The sequence below is a fragment of the Chrysemys picta genome, chromosome 1 (genome assembly GCF_011386835.1).
Source record: "Chrysemys picta bellii isolate R12L10 chromosome 1, ASM1138683v2, whole genome shotgun sequence".
Taxonomy (NCBI): domain Eukaryota; kingdom Metazoa; phylum Chordata; order Testudines; family Emydidae; genus Chrysemys; species Chrysemys picta.
Window position 1 is genome coordinate 189,417,042 of NC_088791.1, and position 17,639 is coordinate 189,434,680.

Genomic DNA, 17,639 nt, shown 5'->3' on the forward strand with positions numbered 1-17,639 from the left:
AAGTCCGTGACCAGTCATACCCCCTCAAAGATGTGGGAGGTTATGAGAAGTGAAGGTATTCCCCCTACACTGCACTACTGGGAGGGGAGTTTATTCTATTTTGCTTTCCTTCCCAGAATCCTGCATGCAGATCTCTTCTCTTCTGAACAGCACCAGCTGTCCAACCTTCTTTTCCTCCAAGATGCCATTCGTAAACCCATTGCTTTTACCAGCAATTGTGCACACCAGGTTTATGTCTCTATTTCTAGGCAAAATGTCTGCATTGTCTTTAAAGTGCCCTGAGCGCTTTCATGTCGCCTATTCCAAGTGTGCTGTTCCAGCAGCCACATCCCTCATTCTATGTTTACATCTTCTGAATCACCCTGACTTCTATCCAGAACCTAAAACCTGTTTAACTCTGGTTGGACATAAACCCACTGAGTAGGTCTCCTCCCTCTTTTACTACTGTACCTGTTTGTAAAGTTACCCAATCACCATCTCTTGCACCATCTCTCTTTCCCCCCCCCCCCCCCCCGTGCCTCCAACACACACTTTTGCTGAAGTCATTCTTAACAAGCCTAAAACCAGCTAAGTCTCATCAGTCAACCTGCCCTTTCCCTTTATCTCCACGAGACAATCAACCTGTCCCTCTAAATCCGCTATTCCAGTGGTTCTCAAACTACAGTTTAGGGCAGTGGTCTCCAACCTTTTTACGCCCAAGATCATTTTTTGAATCGAAGGGCAACCCAGGATCTACCCTGCCCCTTCCCCAAAGCCCTGCCCCGCTCACTCCACTCCCCTCCCCCCGCCATCTCCGTCACTCGCTCTCCCCCACCCTCTCTCACTTTCACTGGACTGGGGCAAGGGGTTGGTGTTCAGGAGCGGGTGTGGGCTCTGGGCTGGGGCCAAGGGGTTCGCAGTGTGGGAGGAAGCTCTGGGCTGAGCCTAGGGTAGGGGGCTGCAGTATAGGAGGGGATGAGGGATGCAAGCTCTAGGAGGGAGTTTGAGTGCAAGAGGGGGCTCTGAGCTGGGGCAGAGTGTTGGGGTGCAGGAGGGGGTACAGGGTGCTGGCTCTGGGAAGGAAGTCAGGGCTGGGGCTTGAGGAACGGGAGCAAGTTCGGGGTGCAGAAGGGGGTATGGGGTGCTGGCTCCAGGAGGGGGCTGGGGGTTGCAGTGCAGATGGGGACTTGGGGTGCTGGCTCTGGGAGGGGGATCAGGGTGGGGCTTGGGGTGCAGGGGGGTTTGGGGTGCTGGCTCCAGGAGGGGGCTCAGGGATTAGGGGGGGGTGGCCTCCCGCCAGGCAGCATTTGCCTCCAGCGGCTCTGGGCGCAGCGAGGCTAAGGTAGGCTCCCCACCTACCCCAGCCCCACACCGCTCCCAGAAGGGGCCAACGCGCCCCTGCGGCCCCTGGGGAGAGGAGGCGGGCACGTAGCTCCGTGCACTGCACCAGCCAATGGGAGCTGCGAGGGCGGTGCTTGCAGGCAGGAACAGCGCACAGAGGGAGACCCTGCCTTCCTCAGGCCACAGGGCTGCGCTGGCTGCTTCCGGGAGTGGCACGGGGCTGGGGTAGGCAGGGAGTCTACCTTAGCTGCAGCCACACTATGCCGCTGGAGATCGCGATCAACTGGGATCGACCTGTCAGTCGCGGTCGACGGGTTGAGGACCACTGATTTAGGGAATTCTGGTGGTGCAAATAGACCTCTCTATGAAATGCTCCTGAGCATTGTATTATAATAAATAATAATAATAATTTATTTGTATTGCAGTAGTGCTTACGCGCCCTAGTCAAGGGCCACCAAGCACTTCAAATACAATGGGAAAAAGAGGAGGACTGGAAGTTTAAGATGGGTAGGATCCAAGAGATATTTATATTTGTGTTAATTCTCTCTAAATTAAGAGATGTGAACTACTGTACTAGCCTCTATCTAGTACATTGTGCTGTATCCTTTACACGGTTAATAGCTAACAATAATGATGAACAAAGTAAAGACCATTAGAACAGCACTCATTAAAAGACTTAATTTCTGATAAGGAAAAACATCCCTTTTTGAGGACATTAAAAAAAAAGAAAAGAAAAGAAAAGAAAAGAAAAGAAAAGAAAAGAAAAGAGACACAGTCATCTTGGGAATCAGCCTGAGCTGTAGCCTGCAGCTCGTTTTCATGTTCTCCTCTCAACAAGTGTAAAATTTGCTAGGAATAATTATTTATTTTTCCAAACGCAGTAACACAGATTACTCCTTGGGCTTATACAATACCCATGGAGTACAGTAAATCTTGTCACGTTAATATACTACCTAGCCACATAGTAAACCGTTTCAATTAACCATACCTTAATTCTGCTAATATCAATAGACAGTGAAGAAATGGCAAAGTATGTTTAAGGATAATTCTAGCCTATTCTTCTAAGCAGCATATTCGAACCACTCCTTTGTTGTCAGGTTAAGGATTGCTCTACCTGTTTTGTTCTTTTCCCCCTTCCTCCTGAATCCAAGTCTGACTCAGAAGTGTTCCTTTTGCAGTCTCTAACCCCATAGTTTCCTGCCTCTCTCTCTCATCCTCATCCTCTCTTTTGGCTCTTTTCCACCAATCAATAACCGCACACACATTGTCCTGAAACTGTCTGAAAAAAAAGTTTAAAAAAAATAATAAAATAAAACCCAACTACTTGCCTCTCTAACCACTGTCCCATCCTCCTCCTCTTTCTCTCCAAACCCCTTGTGCACAATGTCCATGCCCAATCTCTTCATTAGCTCTACTCCAATTTCCTCCTGGTCTCACTTCAGGCTAGTTTCTGCCCTGTTTACAACAACATGGCCTTGCCCAAAGGAATAATGATCCCCTTGCTAAGCCAAAGGGCCAGTTCTCTATTTTTATCATTTTGATCTCTGCTGCCTTTATCACAGGACAGTAGACTTGATGGACCACTGGTCTGATCCAATAGGGCAAGTCCTATGTGCGTACAATCACTCTCTACTCCATCATTTCCAATCTTCCCCACATTTCCACAGCTGTGTTCTTCTGCCTCACTGACCACTACTTTGGTGCCTCCTCTCCCTATTAATCCCTCTATACCATCTCTTTAGGCAAATGTGTCCACTCCCGTGGCTTCAACTGACACATATACCTCTAGGCAGAGAATTCCCAAATCCACCTTCTGTTCCTCTGCCCAGGGTACATCTTTCACTACCAATCAGCCATCCCCTCCTAAATGTCCCACTACCACAGTCCAATTTCTCCCAAAAAGAACTTCTCATCTTTCCTTCTAACCCTTCTCCGCCTCCTTAGTTCCTACTTATCTTACATTCTAATATAGCATCTATAAGTATGGTACCTAAGCATTATACACATTGCTATACACTATACATATTAAGGAACATAAAATCATAGAACAAGAACAAAAAAACCAGCACTTCCCTCTCAATGTTCTTCCAGAGAAGATCAGCAGGACAGTGCATAGGGAGGGCTTTTGTTCGTTTGCTGATAGTCATTAATTCTCAGGAAGGATTTACTGAAGATGTGTTTTATACCTTGATTTGATCACCACCAGGCTTAGGTACAGCCTCAGTCCTTAAGCAGAGAGTTCCACAGCCTGGGTCTTGCCACTAGAAACACCCTGCTCCCACTGCCTGTCACCAGACCCTGGGTGTATCCAGCTGCTCCATCTCTGTGGAGCACAACTGTATTGGTGGCAGGGCAGGGGCATCATGGAGAATCAACACTCTGTCCACAAGTTGGTTATTTTTTGCCTTGATTCCTATTCATCCCTAGCCTCAGCATCTCTCACTCTGCTGCTTCTACTCAATCGAAAACAGCACTGCTAGAGTCATCTTCCCCTCCCACTTCTCCAGCCACCTTGTATTTCCCGCAATCATAACCCTCTCGCCCATTCCCCAGTAGTTCTTTGGGAGAGGGACTTTCATTTTACTATGTGTTTGCACAATGTTTAGCACAATGGGGCTCAAAGCTGACACTTCTGGGTGCTACCAAAACGTGTTAAATAATAATGTCAATCTTTTCTCTGGCTTCTTGTCTGTTATGACATCAAATTGAGACTCCTCATCTTTACTGACAAAGCTCTAAACATCAACACCATTGTGATAGGCATTTCATAGACACCTAGGATTACTAAACTAAATAACTTATTTAGGAGTGTGTTGACTTCTCCATCAGCTGAAGTCTTTCAACCAAAGATGGATTTCTTTCTAAAAGAAATGCTCTAGCAAGCTTCACCAAAAGTTATGGGCTTGATGCAAGAATTATTGGGGAAGGTTCCATGGCCTGTTTTATGCAGGAGACCAAACTTGGTCATAATGGCCCCTTCTGGCCTTACAGTCCATGAATATAATATTATCAGCTAGAGAATTAATCTCTGCTCCCATTTCATCCTACTCCTCCCTATGCTGTTCCCAATTATCTCTCGTTATTGCTTCCTTTGCCTCCAGCTACTGTCCTTGGCTGCAAGCCTTCTGTCATGCTGTTCCCTATATCTGTTACAGTCTCTCTCTTCCTGCCCACCACACAACTTTTCAGTCCTCCTTCAACCCCACTACTTCCATGAACTTCTCTAGATCCTCCCTTTTTTAAACTGTTGTCGTTTGTCTTGTCTATGCGAGACAGTCAGCTACTCAAGGCAGAGACTATCTCAGAGTACTGTGTATATCTATGGAGCTAGGTTAATGCTTCATCATTTTGTATTGCACACTGGAATAGCAAACACATAAAAGGCACTTCAGATAATATTATTGCACCATATTACTGCCTCTATTTTATAATGATGTACTATCAGTACTGACCATTATAAACACATTCATAAAGCTGGATACACAAATTAAAAACAAAAGAATTAAAAAAACTGGATGAAGCATAGTTAGTTGATTGGGCACTAGACTGGGTGTCAGTAGATCTAAGTTCTACTCCCAGCTCTGCCACTGGTTGACCGCGTGACCTTTGGAAAGTCATTTCACCTCTGTGTCTCAGTTTCCCTTTAACCAAAGTTGTTTCCCTATTAAAATAGGAATGTTACAAGTCTTCCTTTGCAAAGTACTGCGAGATCGACAGATGAAAGCCACTATGTAACAAGCAAGTGTTATACATCTTAAGATTTTATACTGCCACTCATCAACGTAGTATCCAAGCACCTTCTACATAATATCAATAGAAAAGTCCCTAGTGGACTTCATGGAGTCTGTGATACTTCTTTTTTGGGGTCATAACTCAGCTTGGGGCAAGATTTTGGAGATTTTTTTGTTCTATTATACCCTTATTAAAAATGGGCTGTCAAAACACCCCAATTTAAGCCATATCTTCTAAAGGACTAATAAAAAGAGAGCTATCGCATGATACTTGCTCACAGAAGGTGAAATTTCACTACTGCACAGAGCATCAGCACAAGGGCAGGCGCCTTTTAAGTCCTACGGATGCATGTGCTTTGTTCTGGCCCTGTTCACAAGGGTGATTTCATTAAAACCTATACAAAAAGGAGAGTTATTCAGTTAGTTCCGGCATGGGAGAGATGATTTTTAACTTGATAATCCAGCTGTCAGTGGGGTTCTGAAATGTCACTCCTACACCTAGCAGAACTAATTTGTTTGCATCTCATTTTAGAAAAAAAAAATGTATAAGAGTTCCTTTTCCAATTGATGCAGAGTGCTCAAAGGAGACTGTTACATCATTTTTAAGTATCCTTTTGCTCCTTTTTGACTTGGGCAGACCAAAGGACCCAGAAGAAGGAGAAATACATTTTAAAAATTAAAAGCTGAAGTTAAAATTTACTATTATTTCTCTTCGCTGTTTTGTTTTTAAGCTGTATTCTTCTTAAAGTCTCTTTTTAAAGGATAAACTACCGACACAAGGAGATTTTTCAAAGTAAAGCACATTTTTGTTCAGAGTTTGGATACAAATGCCTGACACTACATAACTTATACTTTAAAAAACAAAAACAAAAAACCAACATGCAATGTCAAGACTATTGATCCTCAACCAGCCACTTTAGGGCCTGTTTCTGTAACCACTTATGTATGTGAATAACCCCATAAAGTTATTCACATGCATTAACATTTCTAGAATATGCTGTGTGTGTGTGTTTGGTTTTTAAACAAAACACATTTCACAACTGGACTGATAATAAAAGCAAAGTAGTGAAGACATTAAAACTCCGTGGGAAACAATGGGGAAGTGAACTCGAGTGTCCTTTATTTTAAAATGAGATTACCTAATATTCTGAGACCACGTACAAATTGTTTTTAAAATCCAATATTAAAATAGACCAGGTCCAAAAACTATAAGGCCTCCCAAACTCAGATGCGCCTCCACATCTTCCTATCCATTAAATCCTTCTTTCTCTCCCCAGCCCTTACCTCAAGAGAGCCTGGAAGAATAGACAAGCCTTGCAATAGGACCCAAAGATCACCAAATCTGTGATTTAGCATACCAGGAAATGGTACGTGTAAAGGCATTTCATTCCTGAGACAAGGACTCACTTGAGAATACCTTCCCAGTAACTCTTCCGACAGGGACTAAATCTGCCCGCATTGGGAGTTCTGTCCTTGACCTTTATGGGAGCCGGACTGGGCACTTAGTAATAATGAGTTCTTCTGAAATATTTGAATACAGAGCCCAGATCCTGCAAACACTTATGCATGCGCTTAGCTTGATAAATCAACATACTGGATAAAAGTAAGTTGGATCAGGATAATTTTTCCTCCATTCAGTCAACACACAAATTCATACCCTGTTTCTCCGAAAATAAGACAGTGTCTTATATTAATTTTTGCTCCCAAAGATGCGCTAGGTCTTATTTTCAGGGGATGTCTTATTTTTCAATGAAGAAGAATACGGTACACATTTTTTTGCCTTATTATCGGGGAGGTCTTATTATCGGGGGATGCCTTATATTACAACGAGAGGCAAAACTGTAAGTAGGCCTTATTTTCGGAGGATGTCTTATTTTCGGGGAAACAGGGTAGATGCCAAGGCCAGAAGGGACCATTGTGTTAATCTAGTCTGACCTCCTATGTAACACAGGCCACAGAACTTCCCCAAAATAATTCATAGGGCATATTTTTTAGAAAAGCATCCAATCTTGATTTACAAATTGCCACTGGTGTGACTGCTGCTGGAATATTGTGTCCAGTTCTGGGGCCCACAATTCAAAAAGGATGTTGATAAATTGGAGAGGGTTCAGAGAAGAGCCAGGAAAATGATTCAGGGATTAGACAACATGCCTTATAATGATAGACTCAAGGAGCTCAATCTATTTACAGCCAAGTACCTACATGGGGAACAAATATGTAATAATTTAATAGCTCTTCAGTCTAGCAGACAAAGGTATAAACACGATGCAATGGCTGGAAGTTGAAGCTAGACAAATTCAGACTGGAAATGAGATGTAAATTTTTAACAAGAGTAATTAACCATTCACAATTAACCAGTTTACCAAGGGTGATGGTAGATTCTCCTTTGGCAATTTTTAAATCAAGACTCGGTGTTTTTCTAAAAGATATGCTCAAGGAATTATTTTAGGAAGTAAAGCACAGTTTGAAAATTAACTTAGTTGTTTATGATATTAGTTCAAAAATCAAGGAAGTGAATTTTGTAGTTCCACAGAAATCAATTTTTCTTTATTATCAGTTATGTGCCTGAGACATTTAGTTCAGCTTGTGGTTTTTTAAATTCTTTATTGTTCTCTAACTTATTGTTCCACTGTTTTCATAGAAGTTCGGTTTTTTTTCCTTTGAAACCAGCTAGAAAGGATATTTCATTATATACATATTATGGAAGACAAAGTGAAACATACCATATATTAAACTCTACATACCATACTTAATTATTTTACAAAGACTTGATAGGACTTTCATAACAAAATTCATGATACAATAATATTAGCCCTCTCAGTTACAATTAAGTGTAGCAATCATGTGCCTATAAGGCTGAACTCATTCAAGAAAGAAGGTAAGTACAGAAAATAATATTACAGGATCAGAGGTTCCTTCATTTATTGACAGATGATGTGGCCAAAACACTCATTTTGTACTTAGTTCATAATACCACATGGATACCAAGTGTCATTGGAATGACCTCTGGTCAAGAAGCCTCCTATTGTGTTGTCCAAGATGATTTCCTGTAGCTTTAGTTTAATGTGCTCTCTCTGACTGTTGAAGGAGAGGGCAGAGTCTGCCCTGCCTTGCCATTTGTGTTATTTTACATCTGTGCAAAGGGAGTGCAAAGTGGTTGCAAAATAGCACCAAGTCAGAATTCCTCTCACTTACAGTGGTAGCTTTTCACACTCACTTCGCACAGGCGTAAGTGATGACAAGAATGCAAGGCAGCAACCGTCAGGTCCAGAATCTTCTTCCATCTCCAATGGGAAGTCTACTCCAAATGTCCACATCAGACAGCTTCTCAGACTCATTATGTAATTGGTATAGAAGTAAGTCCCCTCCTCCCCTCCCCAATCTCAACCCTTAGCTTTGCTGAACATTGATTCTATGAACTCACAACTTTGGTCTTTCACTATATTTGTCTACCAGCAATTTAATTTTTGCCATATCAAGAATAAAAGTGAGTACTTTGATTAGGAAGCAACTTTTTTTGGTTCAATTATAATGAAAAACAGACAATATCCTCTCATCAGGGAGATAATCACAGTACATTTTTGTCGATCAGGCAGTGGATAAATGTCCAAATTCCTGGTCTTCCCTTCCCCATAACCCTCATTTATTTTTATTAGGATTTTGGAGTAATTACCCACACACTCTCCTTCAAACAACAAAATACAGGAACTGAACATTAAATCAGAGAGAAGAGAAGTGGGTTTTCAAAAAGTCTATCAAGTCCTGCTAGAAACATCCATGCAAATGAACAGTAGAAAAACAAATCAGTAACACAATAAAATACTGGTTTTGTTTTACTTCCATTTTGGTGCTTAGTTCCCTCAAATCCTACTGAAACGAATGTATTACGAATATTTCAACTCAATTGTTTTTAATTGTGCATATTGTAAGACATGCTCCATTTCACAACTGCAATGCTTTGTGTTTTGTTGCTCCTTTTCGTTCCCACTTTCCTCCTGTTTGCATGGCACCCTTGTAGGACTGGATTGCATTTTTACAATGCCATACGTAAGCGGTGGGGCTTGCATGGAAGGAACCACACCTCAGAGCATCTGATTCCTTCCTTAATTCTTCCTCAGTACTGGCTCTTTCAAGCAGATTACAACACACATGCAGGGCTGGTCTACACAGGGAACTTACATCAGCATACCTACGTGTCTCAAGGGCATGAAAAATCCACACCCCCAAATCACATAACTAAGCCAACCTATACCACGATGTAGACAGTGCTAGGTTGATGAAAATTCTTCCATCAACCCAGCTACCACTTCTCAGGGAGCTGGTGGATTATCTGTGCTGATGGGAGAACCCATCCTGTAGGTGTTGTCTACGCTGAAGCACGAGAGCTGCAACTGCGCTACTGTAGCGATTTAAGTGTAGACATACCCGTACTTCCACTCCCTAAACTTCTCTAGACAGTGCACTGGGAGTAGAGCCAAGATCCCATTATGTGACTGCTGTTCGCCCCACTGTGGTAGGGAGAATAGCTGCTACGTAGTGTATTTTTATCCTTTCACACCCAAGATCTAGGCAGACTGCACAGAGGCATGGAAGTGAGAGTTTTAGTCCTCCTAATATACCTGCACAGCCATGTAGGCCAGGTTGCCATCACCAAATGTGTTGCAGTATGTTCATTCAGCCAGGAACTCTGTCTTTATATCGATCGGTAAAGTACCTAGGATAATGCTGGCCCTTCATTAACACTAGGCACCCAGCACCACCCAGAAGGTGCTTGAGATTGCACCCCTAAGGGGATACGGGAGTTAGCGGTTTATCTCTGAACATGTGTTTCCAGAGTGTGGATCTGCACACCACAACCTGCCCACAGTTGGACCTTCACACTGGACATGCAGCTATAGCACCAAAAGAAATTTTTTAAAAGTGTCCCAGTTAGGGTGACCAGATGTCCTGATTTTATACGGACAGTTCGGATATCTGGGGCTTTGTCTTATAGAGGTACCTATTACCCCCCACCCTGTCCTGATTTTTCACACTTGCAGTCTGGTCACCCTAGTCCCAGTCATGCTTCCACCTATACAATAAAACACAGACTTAGATGTAGGCAGTGAAATAGGATCTTAAAATTTACTCCTGGGGGAATTCTGCGCCACTGCGCAACACAGAACTTAACAGAAATTAATGTTGTGTGCACACAATTTCCTTTCTCCACCCCCCCACCCCCCAGAAATGGGCTGCAGAGATGTTGTCTGCCACTAGGGGCCGCTGGACCCGGCCGAGCCTAGCTCACAAATAGAACACAAGGCCAGGAGAGGAGGCGGTGGGAACTGGAGGGTTCCCAGCATGCCTTGAAGGAAGGAGGCGGTGGTGCACAGGAAACTCCGTGCAAGCCTAGGACCCAGCATCAGGCTGTTTCTCCATCTGGATCCCTGGGCTCTGGGGGAGAAGGGGGTATAAGTGTCTGGCCCCCTGCCTGGGCTCCAAGGGGAGGAGCAGAGAAACAAGAACTGGGTTGTCATAGGGGTTTCCTTAACTCTCTGCTCCTGGGGGAATTTTGTGTGTGTCTGTATTGTTACAGACATACTTGCTGACAGGTATTTTGAAATAAATTACCAAAATAATTGAAACTGGCGTGATTATATAGTGTTATTTTGACAAATAAAATGTGCAGAATTTAAAAAATTTTAATTTTTTGGCACAGAATTCCCCCAGGAGTAAAAATGACAAGGAAGAAAGATTGTGTTCTTACTAAATTATCCAGCAAAGTTTTGTAAGATGGTCCCCACCTTTAAAATGTTGATTTTATTTACTGGATTTCTGTACATGGCAGGAGGAAGGGGGCAGCCAGGAAAAGAACCAAAGAATCTAGTTAAAACAACAAGGAGTCTGGTGGCATCTTAAAGGCTAACAGATTTATTTGGGCATAAGCTTTCATGGGTAAAAAACCTCACTTCTTCAGATGCATCCCACAAAAGCTTTACCCACAAAAGCTTATGCCCAAATAGATCTGTTAGTCTTTACGGTGCCACCGGACTCCTTGTTGTTTTTGTGGATACAGACTAACACGGCTACCCCCCCGATACTTGAAAGAATCTAGTTGTATTCCCAAGTAGAGAAGTATTTGTAATATTCCTTGAAGAGACTGTAATCACAATTTCAGAGTAACAGCCGTGTTAGTCTGTATCCGCAGAAGTGGGCTGTAGTCCACGAAAGCTTATGCTCTAATAAATTTGTTAGTCTCTAAGGTGCCACAAGTACTCCTGTTCTTCTTTTTGTAATCACAATGAATATCATTAGGACAATTAACAGTCACTTAAGTGTTATACATATTCATTACCATCCTCATTTACGCAGATGGTATATACTGTATATAGTAATGATGCCATAGCAGAAATCAAAATTACAGACAGCTTTTGACTCCTTACAGAATTTTTTCCAAAACAACTTGTTCTGAATTCAGTAATAAATGTTATATTGTTTGGAACTAAAAGCAGATGATGTATACAATCAAACTTCCGAAAACTGAACACATATGGCAGGATTGCCCTGGAGAATGAACTATTAGAATTTTTTTAACTATTTGACTTAATGCAAATTTTACATCTGATTATCATTTTTCTACCACATGTATAAAAGTGAATCAAAGTATGACATTTTATTATGTTATTGGTGGCTTCTCTTGTTTTCTACATTAATCAACAATCTATAACTTCTGATCCAGAAATACATACCTCAGTGATATCATTTTTAATCAACATACAAAATTGTGTTTACAGTAACTCCTCACTTAAAGTCGTCTCGGTTAATGTTGTTACGTTGCTGATCAATTAGGGAACATGCTCGTTTAAAGTTGTGCAATGCTCCCTTATAACGTTGTTTGGCAGACACCTGTTTTGTCCACTGCTTGCAGGAAGAGCAGCCCGGGGGAGCTAGCTGGTGGGGGCTTGGAACCAGGGTGGACCAGAAGCCCCCCTATCAGCTCCCGGCTCCCCTAAGTTCCGTATGCAGCAGCTGCCCGGCAGGCTATCAATTGCAGTTGTCCCTCCCCCCACTGCCATGTGCTGCTCCTGCCCTCTGCCTTGGAGCTGCTCCCTGAGACTCATGCTTGCTGTGGGGGGAGATAGGGGGGCTGTCAGGGTGTCCCCCTGCTCCTGCACCCCACTTACCCCATCTTCCATGGGGGGGAGGGGGGGAACACGACAGAGGGAGCTTCCAGGCAGCAGCAGCTGCAGTCCATCTCAGCTTGCTGATCTAATTAACAAGGCAGTGTACTTCTGACCCCACTCTTCATACTTAAAGAGGAAATGCGCATCTCTCTCTCCCACACACACACTGTAAGTCTCTGTCTGCCCTCCCTCCTTTCCTGCTGCCTTGTAGAGTGTGAGAGTTAACCCTTGAGCACTCAGTCACTTGCTAGTTCATTTAACAGTAAGACATTCCCTGGGAAATATCCCACCCTCTGACTCCACCACCTCAACCAAGCTTCACAATCATCATCACTGTGTACCAGTATTAAATTGTGTGTGTGTGTGTGGGGGGGGGGGGGGGGGGGGTGTCTTTTGTCTGGTGAAAAAAATTTCCCTGGAACCAAACCCCCTCATTTACATTAATTCTTATGAGGAAATTGGATTCGCTTAACATCGTTTCGCTTAAAGTCGCATTTTTCAGGAACATAACTACATCGTTAAGTGAGGAGTTACTGTACTTATTTGGAGGTCACACCTCTATTTACGAGGGAGGGACAGATAGAGAATTGTATGTTACATAAGAACATTTTTAGTCATGTGGGCAAAGCCAGGAGTAAACAAATCTCATGCTTCAAGGTGCAATCTGATCACAAGTCAGGAAGGAAACCTTAAATCATGTAGAGTATTGCACATTTTTTCCCCTTCCTCTACACATAACAAGTAGTGGTCATTGCTGTGTGTAGGATTTCAGCCTCAAAGGAGCAATGATATGATCCATAATGGAAAATTGTATATTTCTATGTTTTAGATACACCAAGGAAGGCACATATTTATTGTGCCCTTATATCACCTGAAGGCTACTCAGTGGTCAGTGTGAAATGAGTTAGTGGTCTCAGGGCTTAATACAAAGCCCACTGAAGTCAATGAAGAGACATATATTGATTTCAGGTGGCTTTGGATTAGGTTCTTAATGCAGTTCCTGCTAGGCAGTTCTCTAAATCAGGAAATTCACCCTCACAATTGGCACCAGCTGATGTTATTATCGGCCATCTCAGTAAAGTATGCAGAGATTGAACTGTCCTCTTAGGCTAGGTGTACCATCGGAAACACATCATGTTACAAAATGTGTTAGCCACATGCTTTAACATGATGTTAAATAAAACTTGGTACCTACCACATCTCTAAGATTTTTTTTAAACAGGACTATTCTTGTCCATGCTAAGGGTAAAATCATGTTTAAACATAATGCTAGTTGATGCATTTTCTCAGTGCAAACAAGCCCTTGCTGCAGGATAAAGTGTCCTACCAAAAACAGGAGTTATGGCATATAGGCAAGATAGTGTGGGGAAGCTTGCATTGCACATCCTGAATACATTCTGGAGATAAAGAAAGAACTTCATTCGTAGTGCTTTCACTGTCACATCTTTTATAATAACTTTTTTTTAAATTGAAAATTACGGCATATTCTATTTTAATTAAATTGGTCACCTTTTCACTATAGGGCTGAAAACTACTCCTGTGGTAGGAAGTTATAAACAAACCAACTTATGATGTGATGCCAGCTAATTTAAAAGACATTTGCTTAAATTCATTAGTTATATTACAAGGAAAAACAATCCAAGGAAAAATACTGTAAAAGAATCTAAACTCCAAGGAGGGAAAGGAATTGTTAAAGTGGAACAAAAGGACATAACTGAGATGAAATCAACAGAGGAAAATTTAGGCTGAATATTAAGAGAAAAAAAGAACAGTGAAATCTATTAGACTATGAAATAGCTTCCAAAGGGAAGCAATTAAAATCAACTGTAAAGGGAAATGCTGCAATGCCAAAGGATGAATTAGTGACCTAATAAGTCTTTTACATCTTTTATTTCTGGAGCTCTATGAAAAGGAAGGACTGGGGGTTTCTTTAAATGGAGAGATGCAGAAGAGAGAATGGCCACACACGAAAGATACCTTAAATATTCTCTATAAATCAAAGTCTGTTAATAGGCACATAATGAAGACCATACATACCTCAACTGCACGAAAGGAAAGACCTTAATTGCTCATCCTGTCTTGCAATCATATAGTGTGCTGCTCCAGGTAACAGATGCAGAAGGTCCAACAGCAACAATTATGTAGATAACATCAAATACAGCATGGCTTATCAAGGCAATACATGTCTCTCAAGATCAGGTGCTCATCAAGCAGATGACTGTTCAGACAGGAAGCTGTAAATGAAATCATACACATGGATACACAGCAAAAACATTTTGACTTCACAAGCTTTTTTTTTAATATGTAAGCATCGGAGGAATTTCTCTTATGGCTCAAACAACCATACACTATTCACAGAATCAATTTTACTTACAGTTCAGTAAACCTTATTTTATTCAATTATTTGAAAGAAACTGTAGGCTTTAACTTATCAGAGAGGCTGCAGTGTAACATCCTGGGGTTCAAAGATGCTCTGCCACATTTCAAGATTTTTGGCAATGAATTTGGGCTATTATTAGAAATATCTGGTTGCTAGGGAAAACTCTTGTAATGACACACACTACCCACGAAGCAGAATTTGCTTTGCAAATTAGAAGGGAAAAAATCAAGATGGGGAAGGATCATAAAGGTATCCATCATAAGGATAATTACATAAGATGAATACAGACACATTTCGGTTGTTCCAACTGTAGGTATGGTGTATGATACCGAAGCATGCGCACTTCAACATATGCAAAATTAAGATCTAAATCAGGAGCTATGAAATAAATAGATCAGGGATCTAAATTAAAAGGCAGGAAAAGTGCATTTTTAATATATAAAGAAAATGGCTAGTTTCACGAAAAGAAAAAAAACAAGAGAAATATTACATAATACAGAACATTACTTAGGACTTGACTCAACAACCAGATGAGCCTTTATGCAAAGTATGTAGGTGTGTTTTAACTCAGTGTGCCTACATCGAAGTACCTATCCAGGCCTAATCCCCATGGAATTAGAATGCCTCACAAATATTAATGCATGTATCCATACACCAATCCCCCATGCTAGTAAACCTATCTTACAGAAGAGAGTAACAGACACAGAGACATTAAGCGACTTGCCCAAAATCACACAGGAAGTTCGTTGCAGAGCTAGGAAGTGATACCAGATGTCCGAAATCTCAGTCCAATCCCCTAACCACAAGAGCATGTCCCCTGCTTGTAGTCCCCTGGGAGCTCCATATAAGGCACCCTTTTGGCATTCTGGGAATTACCATTCTATAATTAACATTTTAAAAGTATCAATTTACACACACCCATTTACACATCTGGAAGTTGTGTGTATTTCATAGAGAAATCACAATTTTCGTTACATTTTTTCCCCAAATACTGAACTTTCATCTAAAAATTTGTTTTTTTGAGAGAGTCAATAGAACAAAGACGGTGAAGAAAGCCTAGAAAAGTAACTTCTGATGTGGTTTTGTCCTATTTGTCCTACTTCACTAGAAAAGTCTATTGATGCTATTAATACTTCAAAAAAAATTCACCAGCTTCAGCCAACGCAAAGGGTACAGTAGTACTATGGGTGTTTCAGTGTCATTTCTTCTGGTCAGCATTGTATCTAAGAAAAAGGGATAGTAAGAAAGCATGCATATCAAATTTAGTAAACTGTCAAGCTATTCTTTGTAGGCTGAATGCTTTGCATGGCATAAAGAAGATGCTGTAATTAAAAGAATAGCTCCCTTATGACTGAGAAAGTTTAATTATGCTTTCAACTGTTGGGAATGAGAGACTCTGATGACAGAGATACTTCTCCATAGTCACATGAATTACGCCTAGTAAGATTTAATGAAACGTAAGTAGATTCCTCGGTAATAAATAACGTCACTAAAGTAAGTGTTCATAAAAACTTTAAAAACTTAATATATTCTTTTCTTATTATTTTACTTGTGAAATAAAAATTTTCAATCCATGAGAGAATCTAATGTTGCAGAGATCACAAACAGGGTGAAATGCATTCAACAAACAAATTTACTGGCTCCATTGCTGGCAATACCAGCAGAGGGGTATGGAGACTGAACTACTGCTTTCACAGATGAGGGTGATTAACACTGGTCAGACTAGAAGCCCACATTGCTTACATGAAACAGTTGAGAGAGATTACTTTGCGAGAGGGCTCCCAACTGCTTCAGTCTCTTTCCCCGGCCCAATGACTACCCGTTGTCATTTATAGCATTTATTTTGACATTACCAAAACATTTTGATTAGTTTCAACTAAAAATTTTCCTCAGCTTTTCAATTTACTGAAAAATTCCAAAAAAAGTATCACCAAACCAAAAAAATCCATCATTCACCTAACTCTACTTAGGAACTGCTTTCAGTGAGACTTAAGCACTTAAGAGCCCACACATTATTTCCAGGATGGCAGTTCTAACTTGTTCTTTTAAATCAATTTGTTCTATTAAAATTTGAAGTGATATATCAAATTTAAGAGAAAAGAGACCAGTTTGGTCTTATGACAACAGAATATGCCATTGACTCATTTTAGGCTGCAGCCCAGTCTAACGCAGCGTTTTTCAAAGTTTGGGTCGCGGCATTTAAGGCACTGGGTGGCTCCGGTCAGCACCACCGACCAGGACGTTAAAAGTCCCGTCAGCGGTGCTGCCCAGCTAAGGCAGGCTAGTGCCTACCTGTTTCGACACCACATTGCGCCCTGGAAGCGGCCAGCAGTGAGTCCAGCTTCTAGGCAGGGGGGCCATGGGGCTCCATGTGCTTCCCCCACCCCGAGCACTGGCTCCGCACGCCCATTGGCTGGGAACCTGCACCCCAAACCCCTCATCCCTGCCCCCTCAGAGCCTGCACCCCAGTTCAGAGCCCTGACACCCTTCCGTACCCTAACTCCCTGCCCCAGCCCTGAGCCCCCTCCCACATCCTGAACCCCTCATTCACGGCTCCACCCCACAGCCCTCACCCTCGCACCCCAACCCTCTGTCGCAGCCCTGAGCCCCTCCCACACCCCAAACCCCTTATCCCCAGCTCCATTGGGTTGCAGGCAACAACAATTTTCTTCAACTGGGTCCCCAGAAAAAAGTTTGGAAACCACTGGTCTAGCAGATAAAGGTATTGGACTGGGAGTCAAGAGACAGCTGGGAATGGAACCCACATATCACTGACCTGCTGTGTGATGTTGGACAAGTCACCTCACCGAGTCTGTCTCCCTTCCCACCCTTTGTCTGTCTTGTCTATGTAGATTGTAATCTGTCTGGGAAGGGACAGTCTGTCATTATGTGTTTGTACAGCACCTATTACAATGGTATCTCAATTTCAATTGGGTCCTCTAAGTGTTACTGTAATATAAATAATCAATAGCTTGCTCCCTTTTCTCCAGTATTCCTTGATGCACAGATTATGGGTTGATAAATGTTAAAGGAGGGCGAAGTTAC

General features: G+C 42.0%; 1 protein-coding gene across 5 annotated transcripts in view; it reads right to left on the reverse strand.

Moving 5' to 3' along the window:
* The window catches only part of TIAM1 (TIAM Rac1 associated GEF 1), a 270,110-nt gene that overhangs the window by 189,248 nt on the left and 63,223 nt on the right, over nucleotides 1–17,639 (reverse strand). For 4 of the 5 annotated variants that reach the window (XM_008165270.4, XM_042855753.2, XM_005283901.5 and 1 more), the window contains exon 2: nucleotides 14,252–14,448. The exons of the other annotated variant lie outside the window; for it this stretch is intronic. The gene's annotated coding sequence lies outside the window, so the exon portion shown is untranslated. The remainder of the gene's footprint in view (nucleotides 1–14,251; nucleotides 14,449–17,639) is intronic. 5 annotated transcript variants of the gene reach the window in all.